The following is a 19,287-nucleotide window of genomic DNA, read 5'->3' on the forward strand; positions in this document are numbered from 1 at the left end:
TAGATTCTAGTTCTGGGTGCCAAGCTGTCCTCCTGTGGTAGTTATTTTATCTAATACTCAAATCTGACAGGTTCTGGCCATATAGGAAAGTTTTTAGTATGCCTTTGGTGGGAGACATAAAACCTCTGAAAAGTGTTAAGATAGTTTCTTATCATTTTGACAACTAGCCAAAGGGTGCACCTCAAAGCCAAGTACATAGTGATATATTTAGAAATGACTCAAGAGTGATAGCCCTTTTAAGGGATCTGCCCCCCCCCCCCCCGCAGGTACTATGCAAAAGGGGTGTAGCAGTCTTTTCATTATCACCTTTCATCTGGCCATTCTTGTTACTGTTTTTCAGATGATGGGAGAGGAGACAGGAGTAGTTTTTAAAAAAATAACTGTTGGCTAGAAATATTTATTGGGATTTGATTAAAGTAACTTGTCTTTTAAAAATAAATAAAACCAAAATTGTTAGCTCAGATTTTCAAATCCCTTCAAAGTAAACATTTAGCAAGGCAGAACTTCTCTCTATGTTCATCCAGGAATTTGAACCTTCTGGGAGTTAATTTGCTTACAGTTGTTTTCATGACGCTTAAGGATGTTTCTTAGACATTGCAGAAAAGGAGCTTTGTGCTGTATCTGCTTTAAAGGCAAGATAGTTGTCTATAGCAGCTAGTGGTCAATAAGAGAAACCCAAGTGTAAAAATCATTTTACTGTTGTGTGGGAAACCTAGAGGTTGTAGGTAATTGCTATACAAAGAAACAGATTAATAAGATATAGAGTAACAGGGTTAGTTAGTCAAAAAGTTTTTGAGAGGATTTTTACAGGAGATACTTGTTTAGTGTGTTAGGTTGATTTTATTAGATGAAGTACTTTTCCTTACTTTACAAAGTAAAAGGAAAGAAAATATTGTGTATGCCACTATTTATCAATGACCTTAAGCCAGGTCAGCTTTTTCTGAGACTTGCTGCTAATTCAGTGGGAATTGGTGTTGATCATCTTAGAATGTTTTGTTTGCACATTGCATGTGACTGCCCTAGATGGCAGTATGTTCATGGAACTAGCCTATGAAATAGCAAAAAAGTTAAAGATTACGAGAGTTTTCCAAGATTTCTTTCTTGACCATCCTACTGCTAAAACAAGGAAAGATAAAGGCAAAAGAAACCCAGCTCCTACATTCTTTTGACCAGTGCAGACCCAGTGTGAATAGTGCCGCACAGCCAAGAGATATTCAGAGGGGATTGAGAAGTGATGTCTGGCTGCCTCACTGCTTACGTCATTGCAGAAGTAGCTTTTCAAAAACAGCTTAAGATTTATTAAGGAAACTGCAAGCCATGGGAATGCAGACAAAACCTTTCTTATACATCATGCTCAATCAAATACCCATATTATATTACATTACCATAACTCTGACCAGGCCTTTTTCCCACTATGTTATGCTAAAACAATTTACCATGCCTTTGGAATGAAATGGGCAACAGTCCGGTGAAATCTTTTCCCAATTAGGTAGCTGCCACCTTATCACTAAAACTATTTCTGTTCTGTGGTCATTTCCATTTCCTGCATTATGTAATGAGCACTCCTGTGTTATTTAACCAGTATTTGTGGGAGTCCAGAAAGTTGGAGCAGAAAGAACATGTAGTTCACCCTCACCATGTTGAGTATGGAGAAACTCCTGTTGAAACAAAATGAAGACAGGCGAATTGACGTGCTCCAGATCTTAGTTCTGTTAGCAGAACCAGAACTAAGATGGATCTTCTGACTTGCTTCCCTGGCAGCCTATCCAGTGTTCTTTCTACTAGATTGGCCACTGTAATAAAAATAACATCCTAACGTAACCATTTCCTTTATTAGATCTTTTGGCCAGAGTTATTAAAAAAAAAGCATTGATTAAAATTAAATTAAACTTAGTCAATTGTTTATCTTGACTTGTTCAAGTTATTTCCCTTCTTTCAAGCAGTAAGTGGTCAAAAGGTAGATAGCATGGAAGGGAAAAATTAAGTGTTTTATAATACTCATTCTGCATAATCAGCTGCTAAGTAATGAAGATATGATATTATCATAATTATTATTTTTACTTTACAATATTTTAGAAACCTACCCCACCCACTCATTTTTTTTTTTTTTTTTTTTTTTGGAGACAGAGTTGCTCTGTCACCCAGGCTGGAGTACAGTGGTGCGATCGAGCTCACTGCAACCTTGGCCTCCCAGGTTCAAGTGATTATCCTGCCTCAGCCTCCCGAGTAGCTGGGATTACAGGCATGCACCACCACACCCAGCTAATTTCTATACTTTAATAGTGGTGGGGTTTCGCCATATTGGCCAGGCTGGTCTCAAACTCCTGACCTTTGGTGATCTGCCCACCTCAGCATCACAGAGTGCTGGAATTACAGGCATGAGCCACCGAGCCTGGCTGCATGCACTCAATTTGTGATGTAAAGCGAAATGCATTACAAACATGGAAGACATGGTTGACCTGTGTTTGTTCCACCTCTTGTGAGCCTGTTTGTACTCTGACTATTCCCAGTTCATAAATCTTGGGTTAGGGAATGGGAATTCCAGCAAGTATTTAGGTCTGGGGAATGTTACTTTGGAAAAATTAAATATTACTCTTAAGGGAGTGTCTTTTGATCAGTAGTGTGGGATGGGGCAGGATGGCGGCAAGATTGGAGAGTTTCCCTCCCATACACTCTCCTCAGCTTCCAGTTAAAGTCCACGGAGGTGGTTTCAGGGTCAAGAGAGAGCATCTTTATCTACATATGATCCCCAGGTTGATAATTCTCTTTCTTGAAATTAGCTTTGAGATCAAAAGATCAGAGGGTGCTTTTCCCTGTAGCACTCCTGTGATTGAAGAAGAGTATCTGAAGTTAGTTATCCCATGATTCTGCACTTCACTGGGTGATTACATAGTAAAGGAAGACCCTTCTAGCTTTACGGGGGACTTGATCAGGATCCTTGGTTAGGATTCTATGAAGAACTTGACCTAAAGAGCTCCTCCACTCTCTTCCTTAACATAAGTTTCTAAGGGGGGTGTGTGTGTGTGTGTGTGTGCATGTATGTGTGTGTGTGTATGTGTATTTTAACCTTTTAATTGAGGCTGGAATTCTTGATATGGAGGGTTTGACAGTTTTATGAAGAAATCATTATTTGGGCACGCAGTAGTGACACTTAGCTACCCCACATAACATTATCTTGCAAATATCTTTAATGTGATGGCCTGCTTACTTGTTATCTTGAAAATGTATTTGCTTTCAAACTTCTCCCAGTTACTTTAAAATACATGTATCAGCTTTTAGGAACTTAATTCAGTATGATAAAGAGTTAGTATTTTGTACTTAAAAAAAAAATCAGCTAGGAGCCAGTGATATGACCCCAACCTTCTTTGTAAAGTCAGCTACTATAATTTTTAAGGCAGTATACACATTTTATTGATGTTGACTTGCAGAATGCACGTAGCTTTTTTAAAAGATACTTTATCATGAAAAATATTAAACTACACAAAAATTTAAATATATACTAAAATAATAATAAAATAATAAACAAAGATCCATGTACCTATCACCCAGCTTCAACAATTATTTATATATGCTAATCTTGTTTCATTTGTAAACCTCACTTTACCCTAAAACATGGATTGTTATAAAGCAGATTCCAAACATCATCATATTTCATTCGTAAATAATTTACAATGTAACTCTAAGAGTATTTTTAAGATAAATCATCATCACACTTTTAAAAAACCACAGCATTATCATCTAGTTTCCAGTCTCAAATTCTCTGATTGTCTCATATGTCTTTTTTTAATTTTAATTTTTATTTTTTTGAGACAGGGTCTTGCTCTGTCACCCAGGCTGGAGTACAGTGGCACTATCTTGGCTTACTGCAGCCTTGGTCTCCTGGGTTCAACTGATCCTCTCACCTCAACCTTCCCAGTAGCTGGGACTGCAGGCTTGTGCTGCCATGCCTGGCTAATTTTTGTATATTTTGTAGAGATGGGGTCTCACCATGTTGCCCAAGCTGGTCTCGAATCCTGGGCTCCAGTGATCTGCCTGCCTCAGCCTCCTAGAGTGCTGGAATTACAGGCCTGAGCTACTGCTCCCAGCTCATACTTTAAAAAAAAAATGACAGGATCTTGCTGCATCACCCAGACTGGAGTGCCGTGGCATGATCATGGCTCACTGCAGCCTTGCCCTCCTGGGCTCAAGTGATCCCCCTGCCTCCACCTCTGCCTCTCCGCCTCTGCCTCCTGAGTAGCTGGAACTACAGGCATGCACCACCATGCCTGGCTAATTTTTTAAATTTTTGTAGAGATGGGGTCTTGCTATGCTGGTCAGGCTGGTCTCAAACTCCTAGGCTCAAGCAATCCTCATGCCTCGGCCTCCTGAAGTGCTGGGATTATGAGCCTCAGCCACCTTGCCTAGCTTCATACATTGTAAAAAATAGATGGATTGTTCAAAACAGGATCCAAAACCATGTCCACACATTGCATTTAATTGGTATGCGCTCTCAGTCTCTTTAATCGAGAATACTTCTCTCTTCCTCTTGTTTTTTTTTTCCCCCTTGCTATTTGCTTATTCATGAGTCTTCCTCCCACCCCTGGGGACTTTCCCATATTTTAGAATTAGGTAATTGCATTTCTGTCTTTTTTTTAAAAAAAAAATATTATTCTCTTCCTTGTATTTTCTGTAATCACAGACAGCACACTTTTAATTTGTGTTGAGCTGAATTTATATATATATATATGTGTGTATATATATATATATTTCAATACTTATTGATATTGTCTCCTTTAAATATTGGTAAAGCTCCTTTAACACAAATGTGAGCCTAATTGAAGAAATCACACCTTGATGATTTATGTAAAAGTAAGGAATTTTGCAAGTGTGAGGAAACTAATGACACAAAAGTTTATTGAGGTTGCTTCTGCTTTCTGTCCTCCCCCAACCTGTCCTCTTCACTGGCTGAAGAGAGTTATCACAGGGAACATGCAGCTAAATTACTTGCAGAGTCTAAAGAATATTTTAAAGTTCCTACGGACTAGTCTTACTCAAGGGACTAGCACAAAACTTTTTCCAAAATCCCTATGATTGATGGCTTACCCTCTTTACTAAGAGACCTATAAGATTTCTAACAATTCCTATCGTAAAACAATGTAGACTGATTTAAAAGTAGCCTCTGCTCACAGGAGATGAAGATCCTCATTTGAAATATGGTTATTGCTGTTGATTGTGATTACTTTTAGGAACCTTCGAATACCATCTGGAATTTTTTTTTTCTTCTTCTTTGACAGAGCTCAGACTTCAGTACAGCTAGGGATAACAGAAGGGAATGGTAGCCTGGGGTTACACTCTTTTATTGTGACAGGAAGAAGCTGGAACTTCTTTCATATTGTGCTCCACTCCTTCCATCTGCACTTAATGTTCTCATTATCCCCCATCACTCTCCACTTCCTTCTGGGCCCCTTTTCCCTCCTGTAGCATCCTTTGAGTCTTTTGTTCTTTCCCTAATGGTCTTCCTTACTTCTTCTTTTAGGTATCTTTAGAATATGATAAAGTAAAAATTCAAAAAAAAAAAAAAAAGAAAAAAAAAAAAGGAAAAGAAAGAAAAAGAAAAGCAAGAAAGCAACTGTGTAATCGGTGTCCTGAGATATCACAGCCACATTCTGGTCCCCAGCGGCCCTCACCTTTCTCTCCAGCCCTGTCACCTGGTGAATTCCGAGGATGTGTCTTGTCTGAATTCTGAAGAGTCCCCATTAGCAGTCACAAAAAGCCTTTGTGTGTTTTAGACCACTGTAGGCATGTGGACAGCATGTGTGTCTGTCTCTGTGTGTGTGTGTGTGTGTGTGTGTGTGTCTACACACATTAGGATTTACAGCTGCCTGTTGTAATAGGTTCAGTCTGAAAGAATAAACAAGCCTCCTTATTTTGCCATTAAAATACATTTCTTCCCATGGAACTGCTTTGTTGGATCTTTTTGATAATTGTAAACATCCTCCTTGGAGAATATCCACCTACCTACATGTTTCTAGTGGGTAATAATTATTTTGTTCAAACAGGCAGGTCTTTGAGTGACAAAGAACATGGTGCAAAGGAAGAGGAGTTGGAATCCATTTGCTGCTGTGTTTATTTGCAAAACAGAACAATAAGGAGACTATGTCTACTAACAGGCTTTTTTCTCTCTCTGCTGTGAGATATAAAATCTTGTGTGTGGAGGAAGAGTTTAAAGGAACAGAGGTTAGAAAGCCAGGATGAGGGAGTGAGAGAAGAGGAAGTTCTAAGGAGACAGGTATTGAGACAGTGGGAAGGTCCAGGGTTATGGATGGCTGCAGAAGCTGTAGGGAATAGCATTGGAAGGAGAGAGGATCTGGGGCTATTTGCTTAGAGGGGGATGTTTGCAGATGAGTTTGGGGATATGTGGACAGGTGAGGCTTGTTTGCAGAGATAGAGGAGGTTGAGGAGGATATAAGAATGCAAGGAAATATTTGTGAAGTAGCTAGGTCTATTTGCAGAGGGGGAGTTGAGGGGACTAAGGGTTTAACTGAGGATGGTGTTTGGAGAACAGAGGATGAGGAAAATAGGCTGCTTTTTGACTTTTGAAATGAGAATATTGCTAGGAAGTGGTTGTTTCTGGAGCTTCTAATAATTAGCTCCCTCTTCCATGTGTTTTGATGTTGGGATTAGTGGAAAAAGAGAGAAGTTTTTGTGTCCATTGTTGTCCACTATAAAGCTTGGAGTTTTCAGGTTGAACTAGATTTGTTTTTTCCTTCAATCCTCTGAAAGCTTCCCCTCAGGCCCCATCTGCTGCCATTGGTCACCACAGAAATACCCCCACAGAATTCCTGTAAAGAATGGCACTGCTTCTGAAGGACTGCTCTAAGCTGATGTCTGAATTCAATTACATGTCATCAGTGCATGCTTTATTCATAACATCATCTTATTGTAAACATCAGTGCTGAAAGAGACCAGCCTGTGGACCACCAGTGTGCGGGGAGTGCTTTGAACACCAAGCATCAACCACTGTCTGCCACAAAATGCGGACTCCAAGTCAGCGTCTCTGCTCCATGGCTCTTGCAGGGCATGGGTATAGACTCAAACTTTGTTATAAAGTGGAAATTTTGACCCACACCCTAATTTTTTTTAAATGAATTTTCCTGAATTTGCTTCTGTAATCTAAATCCCTCTGCATTTTCTCAACAATATGAAACGATTTACAGTTTTCTATCACTTGCTCTTATAGTCAGTCCCTCTTCGATTAATTCCTACTATATTGATTGGATGATCCTAAGGCAGTGTCTGTATATGACAGTGTGAAATGACAAGTAATACGTTGTATAATTTGGGAATTCTCCATACTCACTTCGTATAAATTACCTGGATAATTGCATTTATGTAGGCCAGACTTTAAGTCCCTCTTCTCTAACACAACACAGCACAATACAACAGATATTTAAATTTGTTTCTTTGCTTTTAAAACTTCGTTCTTGGCCCGGCATGGTGGCTTATGCCTGTAATCCTAGCACTTTTGGGAGGCCAAGGCAGGTGGATTACTTGAGCCCAGGAGTTTAAGACCAACCTGAGAAACATGGCAAAAACCTGTTTCTACAAAAAGTACAAAAAAAAAAAAAATTAGCCAGGTGTGGTGGCTCATGCCTGTAGTCCCAGCTACTGGAGATGCTGAAGTGGGAGGATGGCTTGAGCCTGGGAGGCAGAGGTTGCAGTGAGGCAAGATTGTGCCACTGCACTCCAGCCTGGGTGACAGACCCTGTTAAAAAAACAAACAAACAAAAAAAACCCCAAAAAAACCTTTGTTTCTTCAGTGTGTTTTCATTATCTTGAAACTCTGATCCCTACAGTTCACAGTATCATAAATTCACTGTTGTTGATTTATAGTTTGAAGGGGATTAGCTTCATTCTGGTGCTATCTGATACAAATGGAGCTGGAGAATTTTATTTCAAAACAGATACCAGAATTGTACCAAAGAGAAAAGAATCTCCCAAAGAACTTTTAAAAATGATCCCTAAGAGGTAATTTTATTTTCCAGGAAAAAAGTACTGTGACTTTCTGTGGGTACCTTCCAGCGATCTCTTCATGACTTCTTGGCGTTTTCTAATGAGGTGATGTAGTAGGTTTCAGGTGATAAAATAACAAGAGCACTGGGTGGATTTAATTTATGGATTGGAAAGTAAATGCAAACATTTCAACGTACATTAACTTCTTTCCTGTTTAGACTTCCCTGTGTTGCCTTTTCTCTCAGATGGGCACCAGATGCATTCGCTTCTCCCAGCCCATTCTGTGGATACACATGTAATAAGGCATGTAGCCATTAAGGCCTTTGGGACTGTTTTCTTTCCACAGTAACATAATGCAGGGATCATGTAGTTTCACTGGGACCTCTTTTTTGTTTACGTAAAATATACAGGAATCCCAAAACAAACACATCAGCATAGATCAAGAAGACAGGCTGTAAACTTTGGCATCTTCTTTGCCTCCTCTCTTACACATGTTAACACAGACCTCCCTTCCCCACTTCCCTCCCTCCTGTTTTCACCTTGGCAATGCCTCTTGTGTGCTCTCCCTCACCTCCCACCTTCCTAACTCTGCTTTCTTCCTCTCCACTCAGCTGCAGTCTCTGATGTGTGCAATCACGTCCCTCCTGCTCTCATTGCCTAGGGAATTAAAACCAAACTCTTACTGTGTTCTTCATCCTCCTGCCTCTTCTCTCCTTGCCCACACCCTAATCCTCATTCAAAGTACACGACTGATGACTGGTCCACATTTCCTAGGAGTTCCTAATGGGATTAGGCCTGCTCACACCTAAAATGAAAAGGGCACTCTGGAAATAGGGAAGGCAAGAGCTATGGGTAGCCGTTGTTGTCACTCATGGGGTCAGAAGAGTCACCCATCTGAATGATTCTGTACCTTTTGAGTTGAATTGATTTGTAAGGTTAAGAGAAATCAAGTTGAAACAAATATACATATACATTCAGCTGTGGCAGGTAAACTAAGCTTCAGGAAAAATGAATGGATTCCATATTTGTACGTGATGGTAAATCTCTAAATGCGCAACCTTTTATACATCCTAAACAGGACCAATAAGCTTGAACTAAAAAACAAAAAAATGGGGTATCAAACACGAATATCCCTTTAAATTTTCTCTGGAATATCCTGCCATCCCATTCTTCTGTAACTTTCCTCTACAGATATGCATGGCCAAGAAGAAATGGTGCATGGCTGTTTCTAAGATGTGGTTTATTATTTGCAAATATCCTGCTTGTTGCTTCCCTAGAGTTTGTAAAGCCGATCTTTCAGCCAACACTACTTTGGAAAATTCTGCTGTTATATTTTGTTTGGCCAACCAATCTGCTTTGGTAATCATAGTTTCTGGTTTTTAGAAAAAGTGTATATTTGAGAGGAGGAAAAGTGGTGGCACTTCCTGGGGTAGTAGGGAATCTGTATTGTAGTTTAATGCTCTATAGTTTCTTTAGCCCAAATAAAGAGGGGACAGAGCTTCGTAATATTTTAGTCAGGTAGTTAAGTAGCATTTCCAACTACAAACAGGTTCGAGTATATTAATGTATTTTATCATCTAAAAAATAACATCAGTGTCTTATACTGCTGAGTCAAAAGCCAAACCTTTGAGTATTCATTTTGACATGAGGTATTAAACCCTTCAATTCTTTACTGTTGGAGTAAATATTTAAAATGCAGTTTGGGTGTAAGTGCTTAGCTTTTTATTCTGCTTAGTGACATCTGCCCTGGCTTGCTTTCTGGGTTGCTGTGTCTGCATATTATGGGAATACCCTCAACTTAGTTCTGTTTCCCATTTTGTATATATTTCTTTCAAAGCAAAGTCCTTCTTTCTAACTGGCATTAATTCTTGTCTATTCTAACATCTCAGATTTTTTTTGTAGCCACACCTAAACACTTGAAGGATTACTGTCCAAGTTAAATCACTTTTAGGGGAGGCATGCTGCTTGGACCCAGGAGGGCATATCTTACATGGTGGTGGAGACAGAAAAAGATTTAGAGAACTATGAGTGAGAAATACATGATTATTAAATATAGTTCATACCAGGAGACTTACAGTCCTAGATTTTAAAAAACGGTGTTATAGAAAATAATGATTTTTCCTATATGGATTTGCTTTTTAATTCTATCAGAGTTAGGATGTTTGTTGGATGTACCAGTGGTCTGACCTAATATGGGCTTGGAAGTTTGTTTACATCCTTTAACTCACAGAATTTTAGGTGTGCAAGTGGCTTTATGCTACTTTTGAATAATACCAATCAGATTCCCTTCCCTTCAGTGGGCTCCTTCATCATTTCTTTATACTGTAACCTCCTCAAAACTACCACTCTCACTGGATTCGCCCCACTCTGTGTTCCTTTTCCTGTCAACCAAATATATTAAGGCATGCATAGCAATTATTTGTTCATAAGTGTGTTTTTCCCTTTGTACTCTAAGCTATGTAAAGGCAGGAAATGATATCTCTTACCGTATGTCTCCCAATGCCTAGCTCAGAGCATGATTTACATTAGTTACTTAATGAAGATTAGCATCCTCATAGTAACAAAGAAACCCCAAATCTCAGGGGCTGCAGACAATCTTGTGTTGACAAGGACCTTGTTCCATGTCCTCATTCAGGAGTGGGGGTTAACAAAGCCTCTGCAAGCCTGGATGAGGCTAGTTGTCCTAGCAGGGGAGTGGGAAATGGTGACTGCTGCTCTGACTCATGATGCTTCAGCTTGGAACTGACAAGTTACTTTCTCTCATATTTCATTGATCAAAGCAAGGGACATAGCCACACCTAACCTCACAGAGATGAGGAAGAGCAACCTCACTATGTTCCTGAAAGGAGAAGAACTGGAATATTAGTGAGTAACACTAATGCCTGCTAAATAAATGTCTGATAAACAGTAGGCATGGATTTAATGAATGAAGTGCCTAAAACTACCCATTGAGATTTTTAATTTTTTCCCTTGTACAATAAACAGAACTACTCAAATATGGAAGTAAGGTAGCTACATTCTAAAAAACAAGAATATTAATATTATCTAAGCTATTATTCAGCAAACATCTAGAGACTTTTTTTTATAACAATTCTGTTAGCTTTGTTCATATCAGAGAAATATTTGATTTTGTAGTTTTTCAGATGCATAAAGAGTGAAACAGATAAATTCATATGATTAATGTTTTTGCCAGAGTCATTTAGAAGACTTGGAAAAAATGTTGCAGTCTTCAATATTTATATATTAAATTAGTCTGATCAAGACTTTTTTTTTTTTTTTGCGATGGAGTTTTGCTTGTTGCCCAGGCTGGAGTGCAATGGCGCAATCTCAGCTCACCACAACCTCCGCCTCCCGGGTTCAGGTGATTCTCCTGCCTCAGCCTCCCAAGTAACTGGGATTACAGGCATGCACCACCGTGCCTGGCTAATTTTTTGTATTTTTAGTAGAGATGGAGTTTCTCCATGTTGGTCAGGCTGGTCTCGAACTCCCAGTGTTAGGTGATCTGCCTGCCTGGGCCTCCCAAAGTGCTGGGATTATAGGTGTGAGGCACCGCGCCTGGCAAAGGAGTTCTTTAACCTTTTTTGGAAAAGTTAATATCTGGCTTGAAAATTGGGCAAGAGCTAAGGAAAAAATCAACTTAAAATGTTTAATTGGCCAGACACAGTGGCTCACACCTGTAATCCCAGCACTTTGGGAGGCCGAGGCAGGCAGATCACTTGAAGTCAAGAGTTAGAGACCAGCTTGGCAAACATGGTGAAACCCCGTTTCTACTAAAAATACAAAAATTAGCCAGGCATGGTGGTACACACCTGTAATCCTAGCTACTGGGGAGGCTGAGGCAGGGGAATCGCTTGAACCTTGGAGGCGGAGGATGCAGTGAGTCGAGACTGCACCATTGCATTCCAGCCTGGGCAACAGAGCAAGACTGTCTCAAAAAAAAAAAGAAAATGTTTAATCAACTTTAAAATGAAGTGTTGCTACATATTCTAGTATTTTATGGTAAGTGAGTTTTTTTTTCCTGGTTGTCAAAATGGTCCAAATGTATTATATAAAATGTAGAAAATATGAACTAGTATGAGAGAGGTAAGTTAAAAGTCACTGGTAAAACTGCCATCCAAATAAAATCACTACTGATTTTTTTGGTGTGATTTCTTCCAGTCCATTGTTATTGTTATTATTGCTGTGGAAGAATAGGCATATTGAGGAGGCAAGAGCAGATACTGGCTTGTACTAGAGAGGCTACCATGGAAATGCTAAGAAATGATCAGATTCAGAATATGTTTTAAGGACAGTGTTGATAGGATTTATTGATGGATAAAATGAGGAAGGGGGTGCTAGTGACAGAGGAGACCAATGTTGGTTCCCAGGATTTTGGCTTGACCCCTACCTGTGTGTATGGTTGGGTGTATGTACAGTTGACTCTAGAGCAACTTGGCGGTTAAGAACACTGACACCCTGCTAAGTTGAAAATCTGCATATAACTTTTTACTCCCCCAAAACTTAACTACTGTTAGTTTACCATTGACTAGAAGCCTTACCAATAACAAAGCCAATTAACACATATTTTAATACAAAATAACACATATTTTATATGTATGATATACTATATTCTTATAATAAAGTAATTTAGAGAAAAGAGGTTATTAAGATGTTCATAACGGAGAGAAAATGTATTTACTTTTTTTTAAGTTATACTTTAAGTTCTGGGGTACATGTGCAGAACGTGCAGGTTTGTTACATAGGTATACACGTGCCATGGTGGTTTGCTGCACCCATCAACCCGTCATCTACATTAAGTATTTCTCCTAATGCTATCCCGCCCCTAGCCCCCCACACCCTGACAAGCCATGGTGTGTGATATTCCCCTCCCTGTGTCCATGTGTTCTCGTTGATCAACTCCCACTTATGAGTGAGAACATGTGGTGTTTGGTTTTCTGTTCTTGTGTTAGTTTGCTGAGAATTATGGTTTCCAGCATCATCCATGTCCCTGCAAAAGACATGAACTTATCCTTTTTAAGGCTGCATAGTATTCCATGGTGTATATGTGCTACATTTTCTTTATCCAGTCTATCATTGATGGGCATTTGGGTTGGTTCCAAGTCTTTGTTATTGTGAACAGTGCTGCAATAAACATACGCTTGCATGTGTCTTTATAGTAGAATGATTTATAATCCTTTGGGTATATATCCAGTAATGGGATTGCTGGGTCAAATGGTATTTCTAGTTCTAGATCCCTGAGGAATCACCACACTGACTTCCACAATGGTTGAACTAGTTTACACTCCCACCAACAGTGTAAAAGTGTTCCTATTTCTCCACATCCTCTCCAACATCTGTTGTTTCCTGACTTTTTAATGATTGCCTTTCTAACTGGTGTGAGATGGTTTCTCATTGTTGTTTTGATTTGCATTTCTCTAATGACCAGTGATGATGAGCTTTTTTTTCATATGTTTGTTGGCTGCATGAATGTCTTCTTTTGAGAAGTGTCTGTTCATATCCTTTGCCCACTTTTTGATAGGGTTGTTTTTTTCTTGTAAATTTGTTTAAGTTCTTTGTAGATTCTGGATATTAGCCCTTTGTCAGATGAGCAGATTGCAAAAATTTCTCCCATTCTGTAGGTTGCCCGCTCACTCTGATAATAGTATCTTTTGCTGTGCAGAAGCTCTTTAGTTTAATCATATCCCATTTGTCAATTTTGACTTTTGTTGCCATTGCTTTTGGTGTTTTAGTCATGAAGTCTTTGCCCATGCCTATTTCCTGAATGGTATTGCCTAGGTTTTCTTCTAGGGTTTTTATGGTTTTAGGTCTTACGTTTAAGTCTTTAATCCATCTTGAGTTAATTTTTGTATAAGGTGTAAAGAAGGGATCCAGTTTCAGTTTTCTGTATATGGCTAGCCAGTTTTCCCAACACCATTTATTAAATAGGGAATCCTTTCCCCATTGCTTGTTTTTGTCAAGTTTGTCAAAGATCAGATGGTTGTAGATGGGTGGTGTTATTTCTGAGGTCTCTGTTCTGTTCCATTGGTCTATCTAGTACCATGCTGTTTTGATTACTATAGCCTTGTAGTATACATTGAAGTCAGGTAGCATGATGCCTCCAGCGTTGTTCTTTTTGCTTAGGATTGTTTTGGCTATGCAGGCTCTTTTTTGGTTCCATATGAAATTTAAAGTAGTTTTTTCCAGTTCTGTGAAGAAAGTCAATGGTAGCTTGATGGGAATAGCATTGAATCTATAAATTACTTTGGGAAGTATGGCCGTTTTCACAATATTGATTATTCCTATCCGTTAGCATGGGATGTTTTTCCACTTCTTTGCATCCTCTCTTATTTCTTTGAGCAGTGGTTTGTAGTTCTCCTTGAAGAGGTTCTTCACATCCCTTGTAAGTTGGATTCCTAGGTATTTTATTCTCTTTGTAGCAATTGTGAATGGGAGTTCACTCATGATTTGGCTCTTTGTTTGTCTGTTATTGGCGAATAGGAATGCTTGTGATTTTTGCACATTGATTCTGTATCCTGAGATTTTGCTGAAGTTGCTTATCAGCTTAAGGAGATTTTGGGCTGAGACGATGGGGTGTTCTAAATATACAATCATGTCATCTGCAAACAGAGACAATTGACTTCCTCTTTTCCTAATTGAATACCCTGTATTTCTTTCTGTTGCCTGATTGCCCTGGCCAGAACTTCCAATACTATGTTGAATAGGAGTGGTGAGAGAAGGCATCGTTGTCTTGTGCTGGTTTTCAAAGGGAATGCTTCCGGTTTTTGTCTATTCAGTATGATATTGGCTGTGGGTTTGTCATAAATAGCTCTTATTATTTTGAGATACGTTCCATCAATGCCTAGTTTATTGAGAGCTTTTAGCATGAAGGGCTGTTGAATTTTGTCAAAGGCCTTTTCTGCATCTATTGAGACAATCATGTGGTTTTTATTATTGGTTCTGATTATGTGATGGATTACATTTATGGATTTGCATATGTTGAACCAGCCTTGCATCCCAGGGATGAAGCCAACTTGATCATGGTGGATAAGATTTTTGATGTGCTGCTGGATTCGGTTTTCCAGTATTTTATTGAAGATTTTTGCATTGATGTTCATTAGGGATATTGGCCTGAAATTTTCCTTTTTTGATGTGTCTCTGCCAGGTTTTGGTATCAGGATGATGCTGGCCTCATCAAATGAGTTAGGGAGCATTTCCTCTTTTTCTATTGTCTGGAATAGTTTCAGAAGGAATGGTACCAGCTCCTCTTTGTACCTCTGGTGACATTCAGCTGTGAATCCGTCTGGTCCTGGACTTTTTTTGGTTGGTAGGCTACTAATTGCTGCCTCAATTTCAGAACTTGTTATTGTTCTATTCAGGGTTTGACCTCTTCTTGGTTTAGTCTTAGGAGAGGGTATGTGTCCAGGAATTTGTCCATTTCTTCTAGATTTTCTAGTTTATTTGCGTAGAAGTTGGTACTCTACACATTCAGAGAAACTTCTCTAGTAATGAAGTATAGAAATGATCCCTGAAAGTATAGTCTTATATTTACTATTTATTAAGTGGAAGTGGATCATTATGAAGGTCTTCATCCTCTTCGTCTTCATGTTGAGTAGGCTGAGGAGGAGGAAGAGGAGGAGCTGGTCTTGATGTCTCCAGGGTGGCAGAGGCAGAAGTGGAGGAGGTAGAAGGGGAGGCAGGAGAGGCAGGCACACTCGTGTAACTTTACGCCTTTTTGTAAAGTGTAACTTTTTTGAAGTGTAAAGTTACACTTTATAGAAAGTAAGCTTTTTACTTTTTTTATTTCTCTAAAAATGTTTTTTTATGGGACCAATCCTTCTTCAGCCATTTGCTATAGTTCAGTGCCTGTATCATAGAAGGGTCCACGTTGTAAAAGAAGGCAAAAGCAGTCTCGAATAATCAGAACCCTTCTGCCAGATTGTGTAATGTCAGTTTCTTTTCTGGTACTGCTTCTTCTGTATCTTCTTCATCATCTGACAGTGGTTTAGAAGCACTTTTCTCTATTAAGTTGTCCTCTGTTAATTCCTCTTGTGTGGTGTATTAGCTCTTGAATTTCTTCAAGACCCATATCTTGAAACCCTTTACCCACTGCCTTTTTTTTTTTTTTTTTTGGCCATATCCACAGTCTCTTTGGTGATTTTCTTGGCTGGCTGTGTTGTAAATTTTTTGAAGTCATTTACAACATCTGGACACAGTTTTCTCCAGCGGATATGTATTATTTTAGGCTCCATGGCTTTCATGGCCTTTTCTATAACAATGATGGTGTTGTCAATAGGGTAATACTTCCAGGCTTTTATGCTTTTCTCCCTATCAGGGTTCTCTACCATAGCATTGACAGTGCTTTCCATAGGGTACCATAATGAGCCTGAAAGGTCGTTAGGACCCCCTGATCTAAAGGCAGAATTAGAGATATGTTTGGGGGCAAGTAGACCACTCTGATGCCTTTGGTGTTGGACTCATGGAGTTCTGAGTGGCCAGAGGCATTGTCTAATGTCAAAAGAACTTTAAAAGGCAGTTTCTTACTGGCAAAGTACTTCCTGACTCCAGGGACAAAGCATCAGTGGAACCAATCCAGGAAAAGAGCTCTCATTGTCCAAGCCTTCTTGTGGTACAACTAAAAGACTAGTATTTATGTTTTCCTTTGAAGGCTCAGGGTTAGCGGCTTTATAGAGGACAGTCCCGGTCATAACCATGACTGCATATGCACAAAGTGGTAGAGTAAGTCTGTCCTTTGCTGCCTTAAATCCTTGCTTCTCTTCCTTACTAGCGAATGTCCTTTGTGGCATTTTTTTTTTCAAGATTGGGCAACTTTTTTCTGCGTTAAAAACCTGTTCATCCAAGTGCTTGGGAGTTGATTAAAAAATATATAAATAAATAAAAACAATGAAACTACCCTGTTCAGGCAGACATCCTTTCTCCTCAGGGAATTTATATGGTGTCTGGGAACTTAATCTGCTGCCTCTTGGTTAGCAGAAGCTGCTTCTCCTGTTATCTTGCTATTTTTTCGGCCAAATCTGTTTCTAAAATATCAAACCATCCTTTGCTGGCATTAAATTATCCAGCTTTAGATTCCTTACCTCCTTTTGCTTTAAGTTGTCATGTAATGATTTTGCCTTTTCTTGAATCTTATTAGAGTCTATAGGTATGCCTTTTTTAAAAGCAATCCTGTGCCCACTTAAAATGTGCATTTTCACTATGAGACTCAAAGTTATCTCACAAAAAGTATAAAATTTTCACACCTGCTGGCATAGCTGCAGTGACAACTTCACAATTTTCCTTTTCTTTTCTTATAGTGGTCCTTGTGCTGGATTCATTTATTTTGAAATGGCAGGCAACTGTAGCTGCAGGCCTCAATCTCTGGTACATATCAGACAATTCAATTTTTTCTTGCAATGTTGTGACTTGTCTCTGCTTCCTGGCAGCACTTCCAGCATCACTAGTCGCACTTCGTATGGGTCCCATGGTGTTATTCACGGTTTATAGTATTACATCAAATGTTTTAAAAATACTTAAGAACCATGAGATATAACTTATTACTGCAATATTAAATTTATGGGAGAGATGAACTGCTCATGCAGAGGTGATTAGCATCACATGGCATTTTCAGTGAATACCTGCAACACTTGAGTTCACTGCAGTAGCAACAGGGGGTGTCCACAAAATTATTACAGTAGTATAGTATGTACTACAGTTAATTTTATGCAACCATGATATAATATCATATTTTTATGTTTGTTTATATTTCTCTGTACTGAGAATGGCATCATGTGTAGTCTGTGTTACTTTTCATAAGACATCTGTATATATTTTATGGTTGTAAATGATGAAATAGACTAGTAGCCACAAATATTTTATGCTCATCACATACCTCACTTTTCTTTTTTTTTTTTTCAGTATTTCTAGGCTACACAGTTAGTGTTTTCAAATTATTGCACATCTCCAAAAAATTTTCCAGTATATTTATTGAAAAAAATGTTGCATGGGTAAGGGTACCCATGTAGTTCAATCCTGTGTTGTTCAAGAGTCAACTGAATAAGAAAATGACACTCCTTGTATTATATACAGAAATATACCTGTGTGTGTATAATCCATGTGTATGGGTGGGTGTCTGTAAAAAAGCTGCCCTGATTATATATATGTTTTTTAAAACTAACAACATTTTATGAATGTACTTTTTATGCTATAAAATGTACTTCAAATATGATTTTAAATGATTGTACAATATTCTCTCATGATTTATTATAGCTTATTTAATTTTTTCCCTATTATTTGGCATTTATGGTATTTTCCCATTCTAATAAATAACACTGAAATGTCCTCAGGATCCATCTATTTCCTTGTTTTTTCACTTCCAAAATATTTAACTTGAGAGAATTGTCCAAGGCTTGCTGGAATTTCAGTATGGCAAGCCAACGAGAGGTGATGTTAGTTCAGAATAGAGGAGTCTCAGTTTCAGTCCTCTAAGCGGGCATGGTAACATATTTCTCAATCCAGGCTGGTGTTGCTTTTAAAACCAGAATTGATAGCAGTAGACACACGCTGAGAAGAGTATTTGTCTTGGAGGCAGAAAGGGCACTGTCCTGGAGGAAATGAAAGCCTTACCAAGAGCTAAATGGCAGGACTAGATCCCAGCTGGGAGCCAAATATAATGAAGAAACTTCATTTTTTTTTTTTGAGGTACATTTAAAAAGATAAATTATGTTTGTATCTATCTGGGCAGGGCTTTGGGTTAGAGGAGAAGGAGCCCAAGGCACCTTTATGGACAGTTGGGTACCTGGCCCATCACCAGGATTTATGCAGCCAGACTGTTTCTTGGCCTTCTGGATAAAGAAGCAGCTCTTTACTAGGCTGCCTGAATTTGCTCACAAAGTGTGTGAAGCTAAGCAACAGGGTGAAGGTCCTTAATCCATGGCTGAGAGGGAGTGAGGAAGGCTTTGATTAAAATGGAAAGCTTATGTTCATCAAGTTTTTCACCTGTAGGACAACAAGAGCTGGAGGGGTGGAAGATAAAAATACTAGACATAACCTCTTCCTTAAACTTGTGGCCTAGTTACAGAGACAACCACATTATGAAACCATTACTAACCATATGTGATACTGTTTATATATAGACCAGAGATGTCATAATTAGTGTCTGATGTGCCTAAGGGTTGGAGGACAGTTATAGTGGTTCATGAGTTCAGTGACAATGTTTAAACTGTATTTTCCCTTTGCTGATAATCTAAGAAAATTTTTTTTATCAGGTAGAATTATAAGCCTTCCCATTTGCAGTAATAGTTTGTAATTCAAAGACATTTT

The 19,287-nt window shown here is 38.8% G+C and overlaps 1 protein-coding gene and 1 pseudogene across 5 annotated transcripts in view; one reads left to right on the forward strand and one right to left on the reverse strand.

Annotated features, from left to right (window-relative positions):
* PHLDB2 (pleckstrin homology like domain family B member 2) overlaps positions 1-19,287 on the forward strand; it is a 131,510-nt gene that overhangs the window by 19,047 nt on the left and 93,176 nt on the right. The window lies entirely within an intron of this gene.
* LOC112439326 (small nucleolar RNA U3) lies at positions 15,408-15,512 on the reverse strand (annotated as a pseudogene).

The sequence above is a fragment of the Pan paniscus genome, chromosome 2, assembly GCF_029289425.2.
Source record: "Pan paniscus chromosome 2, NHGRI_mPanPan1-v2.0_pri, whole genome shotgun sequence".
Classification (NCBI taxonomy): domain Eukaryota; kingdom Metazoa; phylum Chordata; class Mammalia; order Primates; family Hominidae; genus Pan; species Pan paniscus.